The sequence below is a fragment of the Lepidochelys olivacea genome (genome assembly GCF_965140295.1).
Source record: "Lepidochelys olivacea isolate rLepOli2 genome assembly, chromosome: 3".
Classification (NCBI taxonomy): Eukaryota; Metazoa; Chordata; order Testudines; family Cheloniidae; genus Lepidochelys; species Lepidochelys olivacea.
In genome coordinates this window covers 11918426-11936038 of record NC_140413.1, presented here as the reverse complement: position 1 = coordinate 11936038, position 17613 = coordinate 11918426, and positions in this window count along the sequence as shown.

Here is a 17613-nt window from a genome sequence, read left to right as displayed (position 1 = left end):
GTGTGAACTGGGGGGGTCACATTTTCATGCTTTTCTCCACCCCACCCAACCCCCAAGGGATGGAAACATACGAATTATTAAAATGGAAACAGAAATTCTTACATATTCACATGACTCCGGGAGCTAGGGCTTTCAGAAAATCACGAGTTATCACGAGCAAGGCTCACAATAAAGTAGCAAGTGTTGGCAACGCTGCTGACTTTGGCCCTGATTTTCAGAGATTCTACGCACTGATGTCAGTGGGAATTGCAGAGGCCCAGCACCTGTCAGCAGCAGGCCACTAGTTTTTCCCCAATGAATTTCCCTGACTTATGTTTATAAGCTGCCCATTGGAATCTCTTTTTTAAAAACAGGCTTGTTTCACTGCAATTAAAAATAGATGCAAAAGAAAAAAAAAGAAAGAAAGACTATCTTTCCACTGTGTGTGTATTGCACCGAGCACAGAGGGTCCCCAATACTTCATTGGGGCTTCTAGGCACCACTATAATACAAAATGGTAGTGGCAGCTGTGATGATAATAAATGCCCATCTACGACAGTGGAGAGACAAGGTGGGTAAAGTTATGCCTTTTATTATTTTTAATATCTTGTTAACTCACTCATCTTGTCTCTCTGATATCATGAGACCAGTAAGGCTACAACAACACTGCAAATATTGCAACATGTTATTTGCAATATTTAGCACAGATACTCTGCTTCCCCAGACCTGAAGAAGAGGTCTACTTAGCTTGAAAGCTTGTAACTTCCACCACAGGAGTTGGTCCAATAAAAGATATTAGCTCATCCTCCTTGTCTCGCTAACAGTCAGGATATTATCAGCTCTGTAAAATGCTACATCAAAATCTTCATTCATTCCTATCTAGTCCCATTAGGGGAAGCAGCTTCAGATCGAACACAGCTAACCGTTGTCTGTGTGTCCAAATGAGAGTATATAACAAGTAGGTGTCTTGTTTCCTCTTTACTGGGTTAGGTATCAGGATCAGTTTCACCTAGACATCTGAAATCTGCTAAATAGCTATTGTTACTAAATTAGAATGATACCCAATCCTCAAGTATAATCACCCCACTCCTGTAGTCCTTTTTACTGGTTCCGCAACTGAAACTGTACAGCTCTGCCCCTTCCTTGCTTCTCATCTCTTGGGTCCAATTCCTCTCTCCTCTCCTCTTGGAATCAGAGTAGCAGCTGTGTTAGTCTGTATCCGCAAAAAGAACAGGAGTACTTGTGGCACCTTAGAGACTAATAAATTTATTTGAGCATAAGCTTTCATGAGCTACAGCCCGCTTCACGGGATGCATAGAATGGAGCATAGAGTAAGAAGATATATATATATACATACGGAGAATATGAAAAGGTGGAGTAAGAAGCTAATTAATTAAGAAGAGCTATTATCAGCAGGAGGAAAAAAAACTTTTGTAGTAATAATCAAGATGGCCCATTTAGACAGTTGACAAGAAGGTGTGAGGATACTTAACATGGGGAAATAGATTCAATATGTGTAATGACCTAGCCACTCCCAGTCTCTATTCAAACCCAAGTTAATGGGTTTGCATATTTTGCATATTAATTCAAGCTCAGCAGTTTCTCTTTGGAGTCTGTTTTTGAAGCTTTTCTGTTGCAAAATTGCCACCTTTAAATCTGTTACTGAGTGGCCAGAGAGGTTGAAGTGTTCTCCTACCAGTTTTTGAATGTTATGATTCCTGATGTCAGATTTGTATCCATTTATTTTTATTTGTTTTTATGGCTGACTTAGAACAACGCTTCCTTAGCTCTCATCCCCTAACGCCCCTACTCTACTTGTGCTACATTGATGACATCTTCATCGTCTGGACCCATGGAAAAGAAGCCATTGAGGAATTCCACAAAAGCACTAACCCAGGAACCTATCCTTGCAACAAAGCCCGATGCCAACTCTGTCCACATATTTATTCAAGTGACACCATCATAGGACCTACTCACATTAGCCACGCCATCAGGGGCTTGTTCACCTGCACATCTACCATGTGATATATGCCATCATGTGCCAGCAATGCCCCTCTGCCATGCACATTGGCCAAACCAGACAGTCTCTTCGCAAAAGAATAAATGGACACAAATCTGACATCAGGAATCATAACATTCAAAAACCGGTAGGAGAACACTTCAACCTCTCTGGCCACTCAGTAACAGATTTAAAGGTGGCAATTTTGCAACAGAAAAGCTTCAAAAACAGACTCCAAAGAGAAACTGCTGAGCTTGAATTAATATGCAAAATATGCAAACCCATTAACTTGGGTTTGAATAGAGACTGGGAGTGGCTAGGTCATTACACATATTGAATCTATTTCCCCACGTTAAGTATCCTCACACCTTCTTGTCAACTGTCTAAATGGGCCATCTTGATTATCACTACAAAAGTTTTTTTTTTCTCCTGCTGATAATAGCTCATCTTAATTAATTAGCCACCTTTTCATATTCTCTGTATGTATATATATATCTTCTTACTCTATGTTCCATTCTATGCATCTGATTTAGTGGGCTGTAGCCCACGAAAGCTTATGCTCAAATAAATTTGTTAGTCTCTAAGGTGCCACAAGTCCTCCTATTCTTTTTTTACTCTTGGAATAACTCAGCTGAAGTCAATACAGCTTCACTAGTGTAAAATTGGTGTGAGTGGAGAATCAGGCCTCTCCTGCAATTCCTCCACTCAGATGCTGAGTTCCACCAATTCTGCTTCTGTTCATGACCATTTCGCTATTTCCTGTGCTGTCCCCCTGCAATAGCCTGCCTGATCCCATGTTCTCAGCAGCCTCCTGGTCCTTCAAATGTACCTCTTTCCACAGGCTCTCTTAGAGTGAGCTCAATTCTCCTCTTAGTTGTAGTGACTTCAATGGGGCTGTGTAACTGAAGGGGAGGATTTGGGCCCAATGTCACACACCTCCAAGCTAACCTTTGGCATCCTAGGCAAATCTAAATGTAAATTCTAAGCTAGTGCAATGTAACATGACCCTTGTAATACGCAAATACATAACCGTATTGCATGTCCCATGCTTCCCCCTCTGTCATGTCTCCCTCCAGCATTTCATGCTGTGTCTAACCTAGGTTGGAAGATGTTTGGAGCCGTGACTCTGGACCTGATACTCCACAAAGTAGGTATAAAATGCTACCCGGTCAGGATGGTAACTCATGGCAAATGGCTACACAGCATGCAGGGGAGTGGAGAATTAGGTCTTATTGACCAGGTTCTGGTCCCTGCTCTGGCTCCTTTGTGTCTTTCCGATGGCGTCAAGTAGCTAGAAAGCATCCCTAATGAAGCTGGAGATTCCCCTCAGATAAGGGCATAAACCCAGCTGTAGATGACTCTATACCACCTGCCCTTGGCTCCACTGACAAGGAAGCATGTTGGAGGCAGAAGGAAGTATGGCCAAAGCACAATGCACTCCAGGGATCTGGGGTTAGCAGAACAGCCCCAGAAGGCCATTCCAGCTGGTGCCAGTTAGAACACCTTTGAGGGTGAGGCTGCTCCAATTCGTGCTTGGGGTAAAATTAGCTCTTGGCAGCCTTCAAAATCAGAGGTGATGGAAAGGTGGTAAAAAGCCACTTATGCTCCCTGCTGGGGTGCAACAATCAGGGCTCAGGTTCACCTGTGGATTTGTCCCCATGTCTTTATTTTCTCATTAAAGCACCATGCACACCCGTGTAACCATGGGGAAGAAAAGCAGCAGTAGCAGAAGAAGAAAGGACTAAGGATCCACTCCTGATCCCACCGAAGCTATTAGGCATTTTGCTATCGACAGGAATGAGACTAGGATCAAGCCTTATATTTTTATAGTGGAGACCCTGAAAAGAGCTTGCTGGGTGCAGGATGGAAATATCCAGGAATATGCTGGCTAATGCATGTGTAGATAACAGCCCCAGCCCCTGGAATGAACTGATGTGTGCAGTAAACACAGGTGACAGGCATTGGCTAGAATGGGACAGGAGCAGACAAATCATACATCTGCAATTTGGCGGGCAGATTCAGCTATCATAACAAATCACTGGAGGACATCTGGAGCTGTTGATATATGTTATCAGGACATGACATTAAATATCAGTTCTGGAGCAACTTTCCCCTCTTTGTAATGCATGGTATGTATTCTCCACTCTCTGTAATAGACAGCATAGACTGAGTATCCTACCTTAAATGGTCACTGATGGGAAAGTTCTTTCACTATAAACAGAAAAGATATGAGCGTTTGATGGAGCAGGAAGAGTCTGACTGCATATCTGTTTCAGTAGAAGCCAGTTCTCAGTGCACCTGTGGATCTGCTTACAAAACGAGCCATGAACACCAATAAAGACAGTAGTGACTCATCGTAAATTGCCATCATGTATTGTATTTATAACATATGTCATCAGAGAGGTTATGGGCTTCGCTCTACACTGCTTTGCCCTTATGTGAAGTTATTTACATCTGTGCAGAGTGTAAACTGCTACCACCAATGTGAGGGAGAGGAGGGTACTGATTTTTTAGTATACATTCTGATTAGGCACCACTGCCCCGTAGTGGGTTGACTCAGAACTGCTCTATCGAGCATCATAAGCCCTATACTGCTGTTAGCTGAGGGAAAGTCTCCTCTGGCTTAAATGGTGGGGTCCTGTGCTTTTGAGTAGTAGGATCTGAGTTCTATCCTTGTTGTCACAGTGAACCTCGTAAAGGTTGTGGTGTGAAGCAAGGGGAACCTATAAATCCCTTAGTGGCTATGATTTTGTTCTGACATTAAGAAAAATACAAACATCTTTCCTCACCCTAAGCACACAACAGCTAGAGCACCTGAGAAGTCAGAAAGGACTATGGCTCCAAGCCTCAAAATAACAAGGTTGATGGCTAAAAATAGCAGCCCATTGTTATTCATGACAGTGCCCCATGGCAGCAGTTGTATTAATAATTTATTTGAGCAAGTCAGTCCCTAGGAATGAAAAGAGACAGAGAGAGCAGGGATAATGGAATTGACTCCTATTACTTTGTGCTCCGATCCCAGAGCAGGTTCAGAGATCACCATGGTACCATACAAACTAACCTACTATCCAATCTAATAATAATAATTAATAATTAGTAATGCTTTACCTTTATATAGCATTGATCATCCATAGATCGCAGAGCACTTTACACGGGATAATGAAGCTTCACAAACCCCCTCTGAGTGGCACAGTTTGCCTGTGTAACCCACTGCCACATGATGTTTTGAGGCTAAGAGCTTAGCAGGATTTTTAAAAATGGACATTTATATGGATACCAAGAAAACCCAGAGTTATAGTCAATAATAAAAATAAAGAGTTTGGGTGGGGAGATAAGCCCTTACGCTTCAGGGTTTAGGCCAATCTCTAAATTTTGGGAGTCAGGAGGAAATTTTCCATGCGGACAGGTTATTTGACAACTACTTCCTTCAGGGTTCCTTGCACCTTCAGCTCTTTTTGGCCATTGTTGGAGATGGTAAGAACAGCACAATCTGCCCCACAGTGAAATTAATTGGCTCACCTAAAAGCACAAAATGTCTGTGTCAGAAGTAGGAACAGAAACAGGCCTTCTGACTGAGCACAATGATTGGTGCTATGCCCAAGCGTGTGCTAGGCACTGCACAGAAGAAACAGGTAGTCCTGCCCTGAAGTACTTACAACAGGGATCGGCAACCTTTGGCACGTGGCCCATCAGGGAAATCCGCTAGTGGGCCAGGACAGTTTGTTTACCTGTAGCGTCCGCAGGTTCTGCTGATCATAGCTCCCACTGGCCATGGTTCACCGTTCCAGGCCAATGGGGGCTGCGGAAAGCAGTGGCCAGCATATCCCTCAGCCCGCACCACTTCCCGCAGCCCCCATTGGCCTGGAATGGTGAACCACGGCCAGTGGGAGCTGCAATCGGCTGAGCCTGCGGATGCTGCTGATAAACAAACCGTCCCGTCCCATCAGCAGATTTCCCTGATGGGCTGCATGCCAAAGGTTGCTGATCTTGATGTACAGTATAGGATTATAAATGATAAAATATCTGGAAAAGGGGGTAAACAGGTGGCAAAATTTGCAAATGATAAAAAATTACTCGAGATAGTTAAGTCCAAAGCCGACTGTAAAGAGTTACAAAGATATGTCACTAAAGTGGGTGACTGGGGAACAAAATGGTAGGTGAAATTCAATGTTGATAAATGCAAAGTAATGCAAGTTAGAAAACATAATCGCAACTAGATATTCAAAATGATGGGGTACAAATTAGCTGTTATCACTCAAGAAAGAGATCTTGGAGTCATCATAGCTAGTTCTTTGAACACATCTGCTCAGTGTGCAGTGGCTGTCAAAAAAAGCTAACAAAATGTTAGGAGCCATTAGGAAAGAGAAAGATAATAAGAGAAAATATCATAATGCCATTATATAAATCTGTGGTATGTCTACACCTTGAATATTGCATGCAGTTCTGGTCATCCTGTCTCAAAAAAGATATATTAGAATTGGGAAAGGTACAGAGAAGGGCAACAAAAATTAATAGTTTGGAACAGCTTCTGTATGAGGAGAGGTTAAAAAGACTGGTAGTTTCCAGCTTAGAAAAGAGGAAGTAAGAGGGAATTTGGTAGAGGTGTATAACATCATGAGTAGTGTGGGGAAAGTGAATAGGGAAGTGTTATTTGCCCCTTCACATAACACAAGAACTAAGGATCACCTGATGAAATTAATATGCAGCAGGTTTAAAACAAACATAAAGAAGTACTCCACACAGCTCACAGTCATCCTGTGGAACTTGTTGTGAGGGGATGTTGTGACAGACAAAAGTATAACTGGGTTTGTCAAGGTTCCTCCCCCACTCTGAACTCTAGGGTACAGATGTGGGGACCTGTATGAAAAACCTCCTAAGCTTATCTTTACCAGCTTAGGTCAAAACTTCCCCAAGGTACAAAATATTCCACCCTTTGTCCTTGGATTGGCCGCTACCACCACCAAACTAATACTGGTTACTGGGGAAGTGCTGTTTGGACGCGTCTTTCCCCCCAAAATACTTCCCAAAACCTTGCACCCCACTTCCTGGACAAGGTTTGGTAAAAAGCCTCACCAATTTGCCTAGGTGACTACAGACCCAGACCCTTGGATCTTAAGAACAATGAACAATCCTCCCAACACTTGCACCCCGCCTTTCCTGGGAAATGTTGGATAAAAAGCCTCACCAATTTGCCTAGGTGACCACAGACCCAAACCCTTGGATCTGAGAACAATGAAAAAGCATTCTGTTTTCTTACAAGAAGACTTTTAATAAAAATAGAAGTAAATAGAAATAAAGAAATCCCCCCTGTAAAATCAGGATGGTAGATACCTTATAGGGTAATTAGATTCAAAGCATAGAAAACCCCTCTAGGCAAAACCTTAAGTTACAAAAAAGATACACAGACAGAAATAGTTATTCTATTCAGCACAGTTCTTTTCTCAGCCATTTAAAGAAATCATAATCTAACACGTACCTAGCTAGATTACTTACTAAAAGTTCGAAGACTCCATTCCTAGTCTATCCCCGGCAAAGACGGAATATAGACAGACACACAGACCCTTTGTTTCTCTCCCTCCTCCCAGCTTTTGAAAGTATCTTGTCTCCTCATTGGTCCTTTTGGTCAGGTGCCAGCGAGGTTACCTTTAGCTTCTTAACCCTTTACAGGTGAGAGGAGCTTTCCCCTGGCCAGGAGAGATTTCAAAGGGGTTTACCCTTCCCTTTATATTTATGACAGGGTTAAAAAAAGAATTAGATATGTTCAAGATCCATCAATGGCTAATAGCCAAGTTGGTCAGGGACACAACCCCATGCTTCGGGTGTCCCAAAACCTCTGATTGCCAGAAGGTGGGACAGGACAGTAAGGGATGGATCATTTGAAATTGCCCTGTTTTGTTTATTCCCTCTGAAGAACCTGGTACCAGCCACTGTCTGAAGACAGGCTACTGGGCTAGATGGACCATTGGTCTGACCCACTGTGGCCTTGTGTTCTAGGAGTTAGACACGACCCAGCCAGTGAGGGCAAGATCAAAGAAGATGGGAAGAGAAGGGGAGTTGACTGGGGCTGCAGCAATAAGGTCATGCAGCAGTGACTTGGTTAGGTCAGGTTTCAGAGTAACAGCCGTGTTAGTCTGTATTCGCAAAAAGAAAAGGAGTACTTGTGGCCCCTTAGAGACTAACCAATTTATTTGAGCATAAGCTTTCGTGAGCTACAGCTCACTTCATCGGATGCATCCGATGAAGTGAGCTGTAGCTCACGAAAGCTTATGCTCAAATAAATTGGTTAGTCTCTAAGGTGCCACAAGTACTCCTTTTCTTTTTGGTTAGGTCAGGAACCCTTCCCTTTTTGTTTTCATTTTTTCACTTCTCATAGGCATTGAAGCGGAAATGAGTTTTAAGGAGGCGTCTGGCCAAGCCTGGAAAAATGGTTGTGGGAAAGTGTTCCGTCCCTTGGGACAGCATGGAAAAGGGGCTTTGTTTCTACAGACTCAGGTCGGCTGCTACCCCTGGAGTGCTGACCCTTGGTGGCTAATGTAAGCTCTTGAGTGAAAATAAACAGTGGCCTTCCAGTGAGCAGAACCTGTATTGCAACAAGCTGATGGTGTGTGGTTTGTAGTCTAGAGCTGTTAATAATCAACTTGGAGGCTTAAAGAGCAATAAAAGGGGCCTCCAAGAGTTTCCACGGAGAAATAAAAATGTGTCCATCCAAGTATGTGCAGAACAGAAGGGACAAATGGTCACCATGCAGCAGGCGAATCTGACTTACAGCACTGAACCTGGCCGCTTTCAAACAGATGATCTCTGGACATGCAATAGAATCAGTCACAGAATCATAGAATCTCAGGGTTGGAAGGGACCTCAGGAGGTCATCTAGTCCAACCCCCTGCTCAAAGCAGGACCAATCCCCAACTAAATCATCCCAGCCAGGGCTTTGTCAAGCCTGACTTAAAAACCTCTAAGGAAGATTCCACCACCTCCCTAGGTAACGCATTCCAGTGCTTCACCACCCTCCTAGTGAAAAAGTTGTTCCTAATATCCAACCTAAACCTCCCCCACTGCAACTTGAGACCATTACTCCTTGTTCTGTCATCTGCTACCTCTGAAAACAGTTTAGATCAGTGTTTCCCAAACTTGGGATGCCGCTTGTTCAGGGAAAGCCCCTGGCGGGCTGGGTGGCGGACGGTACATCCCTTGGCCCACGCCACTTCCCTCAGCCTCCAATGGCCTGCAGAGGCAAACTGCGGCCAATGGGAGCTGCGATCGGCTGAACCTGCTGACACGGCAGGTAAACAAACCCGCCCGGCCCTCCAGGGGCTTTCCCTGAACAAGTGGCATCCCAAGCTTGGGAAACACTGGTCTAGATCCATTCTCTTTGAAACCCCCTTTCAGGTAGTTGAAAGCAGCTATCAAATCCCCCCTCATTCTTCTGAGAATGCTCCCAGAGAGAGATCCGGCAAGCCTTGTACACACAGAAAAGCAAAGCCCTGGGCGCAGGTGGATTAGCATAAACAAGAGAAGAATTTGATGCATCGTTCCTAGGATTGCTAACATTTTTGGTTTGAATTAGTCTATGTCACCCTGTTGAAAAGTGCTGGCCGATTTGACTTCAGTTAACAAAACAGGCAAGGGAGCCAGTGGAGAGGTTGAAAAGTACTTGCCTGCCAGCCCTGGAGAACAAAGTTATTAGCATAGCCACAGCACAGGTACAGTGCAGGAAGCAGGTGCGGAAGCTTCCCCTATGCAGCTGCATCCAATGTGCCTCAATCCTGATCTATGGTGGGACAGCTTCTTTGAGTCCTAATTGTGTGTTTATTTCTTCAGTGTATATAGCCATATAACTGTTATTATTTTTTTTATGTGCTGTGCCTTTAAATTTATAGCAGTGACCTGGAGACATCTGCCATTTTGCGCTGGGTTCAGATGCAACCTGTTATGAAGGAGACACATCCACACCAAGCACTATCTTGGTCTTTACCTGTGTTCTTTCTTGTTTGATTGGCTTCTCTTCATCTACAGTAAAGGTCAATTGGACAAAAAGGAAAGAGCTACTCTGGGTCATGTTCACTCCCATCCTCATTGCCAGTTGTCTTTGCTGAATCTTCCATACTCAGAGCAACTTCTCATGGTAGCCATGTTCCACGTACACAACAGAACTGTACACAGATGTTGGGGGTGGCTCATGAGTGCAGGAAGCGCAGGAGGGGGGAGGGATAGCTCAGTGGTTTGAGCATTGGCCTGCTAAACCCAGGTTTGTGAGTTCAATCCTTGAGGGGGACATTTAGGGATCTGGGGCAAAAATTGGGGATTGGTCCTGCTTTGAGCAGGGGGTTGGACTAGATGACCTCCTGAGGTCTCTTCCAACCCTGATATTCTATGATTCTATGAACTGGACTCAGACTATGGAACGCGCTCCTGCAAGAGAGAAGAATTATCACAGATCTGACTGTGCAAAACTTGTTCAATAGATTTTAAAGCCAGAAGAGTCCATTATGACTAACTAGGCCAACGTCCTATGTAACACAGGCCAGGGAATTCCACCCAGTGATTCCTACATCCAGTTCAAGCATCTTTGACTTTGCTTTCCCTCAATATTTGCATCACACACACAATACATCCATTCTCCCTCTTAGGCTATGTCTACACTATGCACCTATACAGCCACGCCGCTACAGCCATACTGCTAAAAGACACTCAGTGTAGCCACTGTTTGCCTGCTGGAGAGAGCTCTCCCACTGACAAAATGCTTCCACCCCCAACGAGCGGCAGTAGCTTTGTCAGCAGGAGAGTTCTCCTGCCGACAGCGCTGTTCACACCAGCGCTTTTCATCAGTAAAACTGTTGTCGTTCATGTTCGGGAGGCAGGGGATTCACACCTCTGAACAACAAACCTTTTGTCTACACTGGAACCTGAACGACAAAGCCTTAGTCTCTAGCTATTTCCTCTACAGACTGGGAAGAAAATAAAACACCATCAGGAGACTACTATCGGTATTTCTGTATTGAAATGCTTGAGGAAGTGCACAGATTTAAAATTTTTATTAAAGCTAATGTTTAAAATCAAATTTACACAAGTTAAGAAGGAAGGTACTGTACATCTGGGGCAGGCGTGAGTTATGAGAGATTACAGGTATCTCTCACAAGGTTCACAAGATACATACATAGTACATAACCAGCATAGACCCAGATTGGGATGCGGGAGTTTTTTGAAGCATCAGTGATCTTGGGTACATACTACAATGCTATCCTATATCCTGGCCTGTTCTGGTTCAAACCCTGTTGTTAATGCATGGGTGGACATGCTACATCCAGATGTTGCTGTGGGGTGTATGTGTTGGGATTGTTGCTTTTTTATTTCCAGGTTGTCTGGGACAATGAATAAAACAGCAATAAAAAAAAAATGTCACCACCATGGCAAACAGAAACTGAGGAGTGGCTGGATCAACAAAACTCTCAATAGCATAGATGACAGAGTGTGTGTACGTAAGGTATGCGTCACCTTTCACCTCTATGCACTGAAGGCGGATCCCCTGCCAGGATTCACTTCTGTATATGGAGCCTCTGAGGTTTTAAGCAGCTATTTTTATTTTCTTTTGGTTCATTCTCAAAATCAATGGCTTATCTTTAAGAGTAAAAATCATTGATCTGTGTTTAAAGCATGATTTTCTTACTTAAAGCATGTACTTAAAGCATGACTTTCTTTAAGTCGTATCAAAAACTGCCCCCTGCTTCAGCTACAGCACTCTCCAGGATCAGCTCCCAGCGGGCATGGGAAATCTGTTGGGGGAGGGGGATTTCCCAGGCCACTTCCACGAGCTATTTTCAGCACTGGAAAAAGAGTAAATGTCAGAAACATGGCTGGGTAATTCTTTAAGCCATAATAATAATTGTAGAGTAACAATAGTTATTTGCTGTCTAGTAGTCACAATGTGCTCACCACTGAATAAGACACAAAAAGAAAGACAGTTCCTGCCTCAGATAGTCTCACCTCCTTAGAGCAACACCATTTATGTTACAACTGCTGTGTGCTGAGAGATGGTTGTGTGAATTACGAGTTATCATATCACATAATTAGGAACATAGGAATTGCCAGACTGGAGTTGATCAGGTCCACCTAATTCAGCATCCTGTCTCCAACAGTGGACAGCACCAGCTGCTTCCGAGGAAGGTGAATAAAAGTGCCAGATCTGCCTTCTCTGGACCATTCATTACCTGGTATATCTTTGTATTGTGTTTGACAGAGTAGCTGATACGTTCTACTTGGATGTGCCTGGAACAGTCGGCATCATGACAGGTGCATTCTACCTAAAGAACATATGTCGGCAGGGCAGGTGTGATCTTCTTGAAAATACCTATAGCATTGAGTATCACAGCAGGGGTTTTCTATCAGCTTAAACTGGCATATTCAGCAGGATTCTGGGTGCACTCTCTCCATATGTACCTGTAGCAGAGCTGGTGTGTTCTATGGGGCTGTACCCAGAGCATAAGAATGGCCCTACTAGGTCAGACCAAGCGTCCATTTAGCCCAGTCTCCTGTCTTCCGACAGTGACCAGTGCCGGGTGCCCCAGAGGGAATGAACAGAGCAGGTCATCATCAAGCACTCAGTAGCATGGCAGCTGTGTTAGCATACCTGGGACATTCAGCTGAAATCAGGTAATTAAATGTACTAAACACTGCCACAGATCTCACTTTTCAGCATCAACAGAAGTTAGCATGAAAACAAACTGACTGCCCCCGGCTCAGGAGAGCAATTAGGACTGCATTGCAGTGAGCTGTGGTAAGGTTACTCAAAGACTATTCACAGGCCTGTTTTAAGATAAATGCGGAAAAGCAATCTATATCACAAACCATACAAGAGGGCAAACCTGATATAGGCTTTACAAATCAGGTCCTCTAGCAGGATGGCCAAGCCCAGTCTATGTTCTCCCGTAGATCTGTTTATGGTACTTTTTTTACAGATTCATTCTGGCCTCAATCTGTCAGTTAAGCAGATACTCCTTAATTTGCAAAGCGCTACCATTTGGGAAGTTGTAGACTATAATAACACATCACCCTTACACAATGTTTTTCATCAGGTTTCAACGCTCTTTACATTAAGCCCATTTTACAGATAGGGAAACTGAGGCACAACATGACCTGATTTACCTAAAGTCACCCAGAAGGCCCACAGCCTAGCCAGAAATAGAAGCCAGGTCTCCTGAGTTCCAGTCCTCTGCTCTATCCACTAAACCACACTACTGGGTTGTTCAGTTATTCCTTTCTGGCCCTTCAGTTCCGTCTACCCAGCCCACAGCAGTGAACCTCCCACCCCAGCTTGACAGACTTGGGTGCACAAGGCTTGTGCTATGTTGCTAAAAATAGCTACATAGATTTTGCACCTTCCAAACCGCACCTTCAAAGTGCTGACTACACAGCTATTTTTAGAGCGCTAGCGTGAACCCCCCAAACCAGAGCCTGTAACCCCCCAAACCAGAACCTGGGCTGGGAGGCTCGCTGCTATGGGCTGTGGAGATATGCCCTTTGGTGCCCGCACTGCGGATAAAGCATAGGCACCAGCTCATCCTGGCCACCCTGCTGGACTCCCTGCTGCGAGGAAAGGAAAAGTAAATTCCATCCAGAGACTGTACATCCTCGAAGGGAAACTCACAAGGATCTTGCTTGCTCCTGCATGCTGCTAGCAGGCATTTCCAGCCTTCGGCTCTTTCAAGTCTTTCCATTGACTTCAATGGGCTATGAATTGCCATTTAGCCAGGATTATTGCCACGGTTATAATATTACTGACAACCAGTCGAGGAGATCTGTTCCTCTGGTCCCCTTCACTACCAGCTCTGAGTTCTTACTCAATTGTATCTCGCAGGCTAAAGCCATGTGACTGTTAATTCACAGAATGCTGGCAGCTTCCAGCCAGCCAGACACATTCGTGCTTAGAAAGATGGGCTGAAGCCTTCAGGGGGTTGTTTGCAAGGTTGGTAGGCTCAAAATGGGGCCATATTTTCTTCCTCCTATTTTTGCATATAATTCTTTATATATGTCTCCTCCGCTCTCCCAGAACAAACACTTCAGTGCTCTTACTATTATTATTAATTTTTTTGTATTACTGTAGCGCCCAGGAGCCCTAGTCATGGACCAGGACCCCACTGTGCTAGGCATCATGAGCAACCCTTCATAAACAAACCAAGATGCATTTAGGCTGGAAGTGGGGAGGGGGAACAACAGGGATTAAACTTGTGCAAAAGGTTATTTCATTGTATTTTTAAATGCCTTGATTTTAGCACCTTGGCAGTGATACATAACAGTAATTAGAGTTATAAGAGAAGGTATGTTATAAATAAAACACCATAGAACCATAGAAATCAGAGCTGGAAAAGACCAATTAGGTTACCTAGTCCACAACCATTGCTTCTGTAGCTCTGCCCCTATGCTGTGGTCTGCGTTGTGCAATCATGCAACTCAATGACTCAGGCCGCAGGGGTTCCACCACTTTCCCAACAAGCTAATAGATCGTGTTTTTAGGATTTTTTTTTTTCTAATTTTCAGCCTCAGTTTCCCCTGCTCAATTTCTTTCTATTCCTCCTACGGATATACCTCCTTGGTCGCACAATCTGTGGCTGTACAGTCCCAAGTGGCTCGTAGATGCTGATGTGTTTGTGATCCAACCCGAATGCACATGAAGTACCATTGAACTAGTGGGACTGGGGGTGGCCAGGATCCCTGCAAGCAGCCAGGAATGAGGGCGTAAGAAGGGTGAATAATTAGGAGACTGAAACACGGGAGTTTATCAGTCAGAATACAGACACCTACTGAATTCTGTTTGTGGTGCTGTTGTGGCCACATTGGCCCCAGGATATTAGAGAGAAACGGTGGGAGAGGTAATATCTTCTATTGGACCAACGTCTGTTGGTGAGGGAGACAAGCTTTTGAGCTTACACAGAGCTTTTCTTCAGGTCTGAGAAAGGTACTCAGGGTGTCACGACTAAATGCAAGGTGGAACACGTTGTTTAAGCATGAGGAGTTAACATGTACTGAATTTTGTTTCAGGTCCATTTTTAGGCCTACACTTTACAAGCTCTGTGCTGCTCTTGAGCCACATGGGGAATTTCACTGATGTCAATGGGGGTTACAACCAGGGATTGAGGGCATGCTATGGCCCTGTGTGTGACATGGCATCAGTGTGGAGACAAATGCTGGATTCAGCACAGTTTACGTCACCAAATAGCACCTGGGATTAATACATCTCCCTTCTCAAAAAGGATCATTAACTGTACATGGGCCCACTTCTGGGGAGGAGACCAGCTTACAGAACGCTGAACAAGAGAGCAGGAGGGAAAATGTTAGTTAAAGGCATCAGGGCATAGCCCCATTGCTTGTCCACCCAGAGATCAAACAGGAACTCATTATGAAGACACACACAGGGCACTGAGTGGAACTCAGTTTATTGTCTCCCTTGGGAAGCTGAATGGATTTGAACCTATGGTGCAAAAAAATGTTTGCCTTCCCAACTGTGGGCCTGACTCAGTGAAGTGCTGAGCACTCAACTCCAGTGGGCAATGAGGGCACTGAGCACCTCTCAGGATCATGCCCCTGGTGCTTAGAATATTAGGTTATTCCTCTCCAGCATGGGATAATACTCTAACCCAGGTGTTCTTGCCCTTTTTCTTCTGACCCCCACCCATGCTATAAAAACTCCAGGGCCCACCTGTGCCACAACAACTGGTTTTCTGCATATAAAAGCATAGGTGCTGAAACTAGGGGTGCTGGGGGTGCAGCCACACCCATTGGCTTGAAATGGTTTCTATCATATACAGGGTTTACAGTTTGGTTCAATGGTTCACAGCGCCCCCATTATACAAATTGTTCCAGTGCCCCTGTATAAAAGCCAGGGCCGGAATTAGGGGGTAGCAAGCAAGGAATTGTCTGGGGCCCCACACCACAGGGGACCCCGTGAAGCTAAATTGCTCAGGCTTCGGCTTCACCCCCGGGTGTTGGGGCTTGGGGTAGCGGGGCTTCTGCTTTCTGCCCTGGGCTCCAGTGAGTCTAAAGCCGGCCCTGCTTGGTGGACCCCTGAAACCGGCTTGTGGCCCCCCCAGGGAGCCTTGGACCCCTGGTTGAGAACTGCTGTTCTAACCACTAAAGAGAGAAGAAACCAGTCATGTGTGAGTACAGTCATGCTAAGAAACAGGGTTATCTGATCCAATAAACTGTCTCCCCGTGTCGGAAATTACAAAACAGCAGCTCAGCGGAGGATGCAGAAAGTTTAGTATAGAAGCAGCTGTGAAACTAGTTAACTTCCTAATCTACTGTATTTACATCAGAGCCGTTGCAAACCAGTTCCCCTTTTAAGACAAAAGAATCTTCCCTCCCATGCACTCTCATCAATGCCCCTGGAGTTGAGCAGGACAGAATTTGGTCCATGGTGAGCAAAGAAAATTATTCAGGATCCAGACTATGTATATGTTGCATATCTGGGTGAACAGGTTTCCGTGACGTGGTGAATAAAATGGCAGCAGCTGCTGGTGGAGCTGTATTGGAGGCCTCAGCAGTGGCAAATGTGAGTGGGAAAAGCCGGGTATCAATACAGCTGTAGGCACTCATCCTCCAGCTTCTTCTTGGACCGAAGCACCTGTTTGGGGTTACACTGATTTCAGTGGGACAGTCACTCCCGGCAGAAGCCCCACTGAAACCAAAGCAGGGGCCGTCGTCCATCCTCCAGGACTGGAGCCTGAGTGTCTGAATGGCTCCAGAGGAGCAAGACTTTTTTCTGGGTTGCCATCTAGCCCCCCTCAAAATTCACAGGAGATGCTTGATTTTTTACCGTCTATTCCGTGCCCCATAAAACTACCGTTAGGATATGAACGCTTCATACACGTGTACTCTGAGCTGTGGGCCGGGCCAGAAACACCATGGTTTGGGGCCGTCACAGAAATGCCGTGGTGATTTTGCAATATCATGGTGTGACTCAGATTCCATCTCAGAAGATGAAAATAACAAGGATCTTGTGAGGTCTTCCTCTCCAGAAAATGGCGTGTTTCAATGTCACCTCTTTTATACATTGCCAGAACAGAATGCATAGGTCTGGAAATACTACTGAAAATGCAATCATCTGAAAGAGATCAAACCTTTGCATAGGGGATGTGAATAGGCTTTCTGCTGCTGGTGGCTAGAGCTGAGGCTTGCTGATTTTTGTCAGTAACAGGTAATAATGTAGATTAGTAAAGTAGGGAAGACAGCAGGGATAAAGGTTTATAGAGTATTATATTCATAGAAAATCAGGGTTGGAAGGGACCTCAGGAGGTCATCTAGTCCAACCCCCTGCTCAAAACAGGACCAATTCCCAGTTAAATCATCCCAGCCAGGGCTTTGTCAAGCCTGACCTTAAAAACCTCAAAGGAAGGAGATTCCACCCCTCCCTGGGTATATTGTGGTATTCTACAGGAAGCACAGTTTAAAGTGGGGGTGGGCGCACCCAGGTCATTGTGTGCCTGCATGTATGTGACTGTGTGTGTATGTCTGTCTTAAACTGTGTGTGTCTCCATGTGACAATGTGTGTATGTGAATGTGTGTCTGTGTTAAAATGTGGGTTTTTATGTGATTTTTGTGTGTGCGCCTCTAAGTAACATGGTGGGTGTATGCACGTGAAT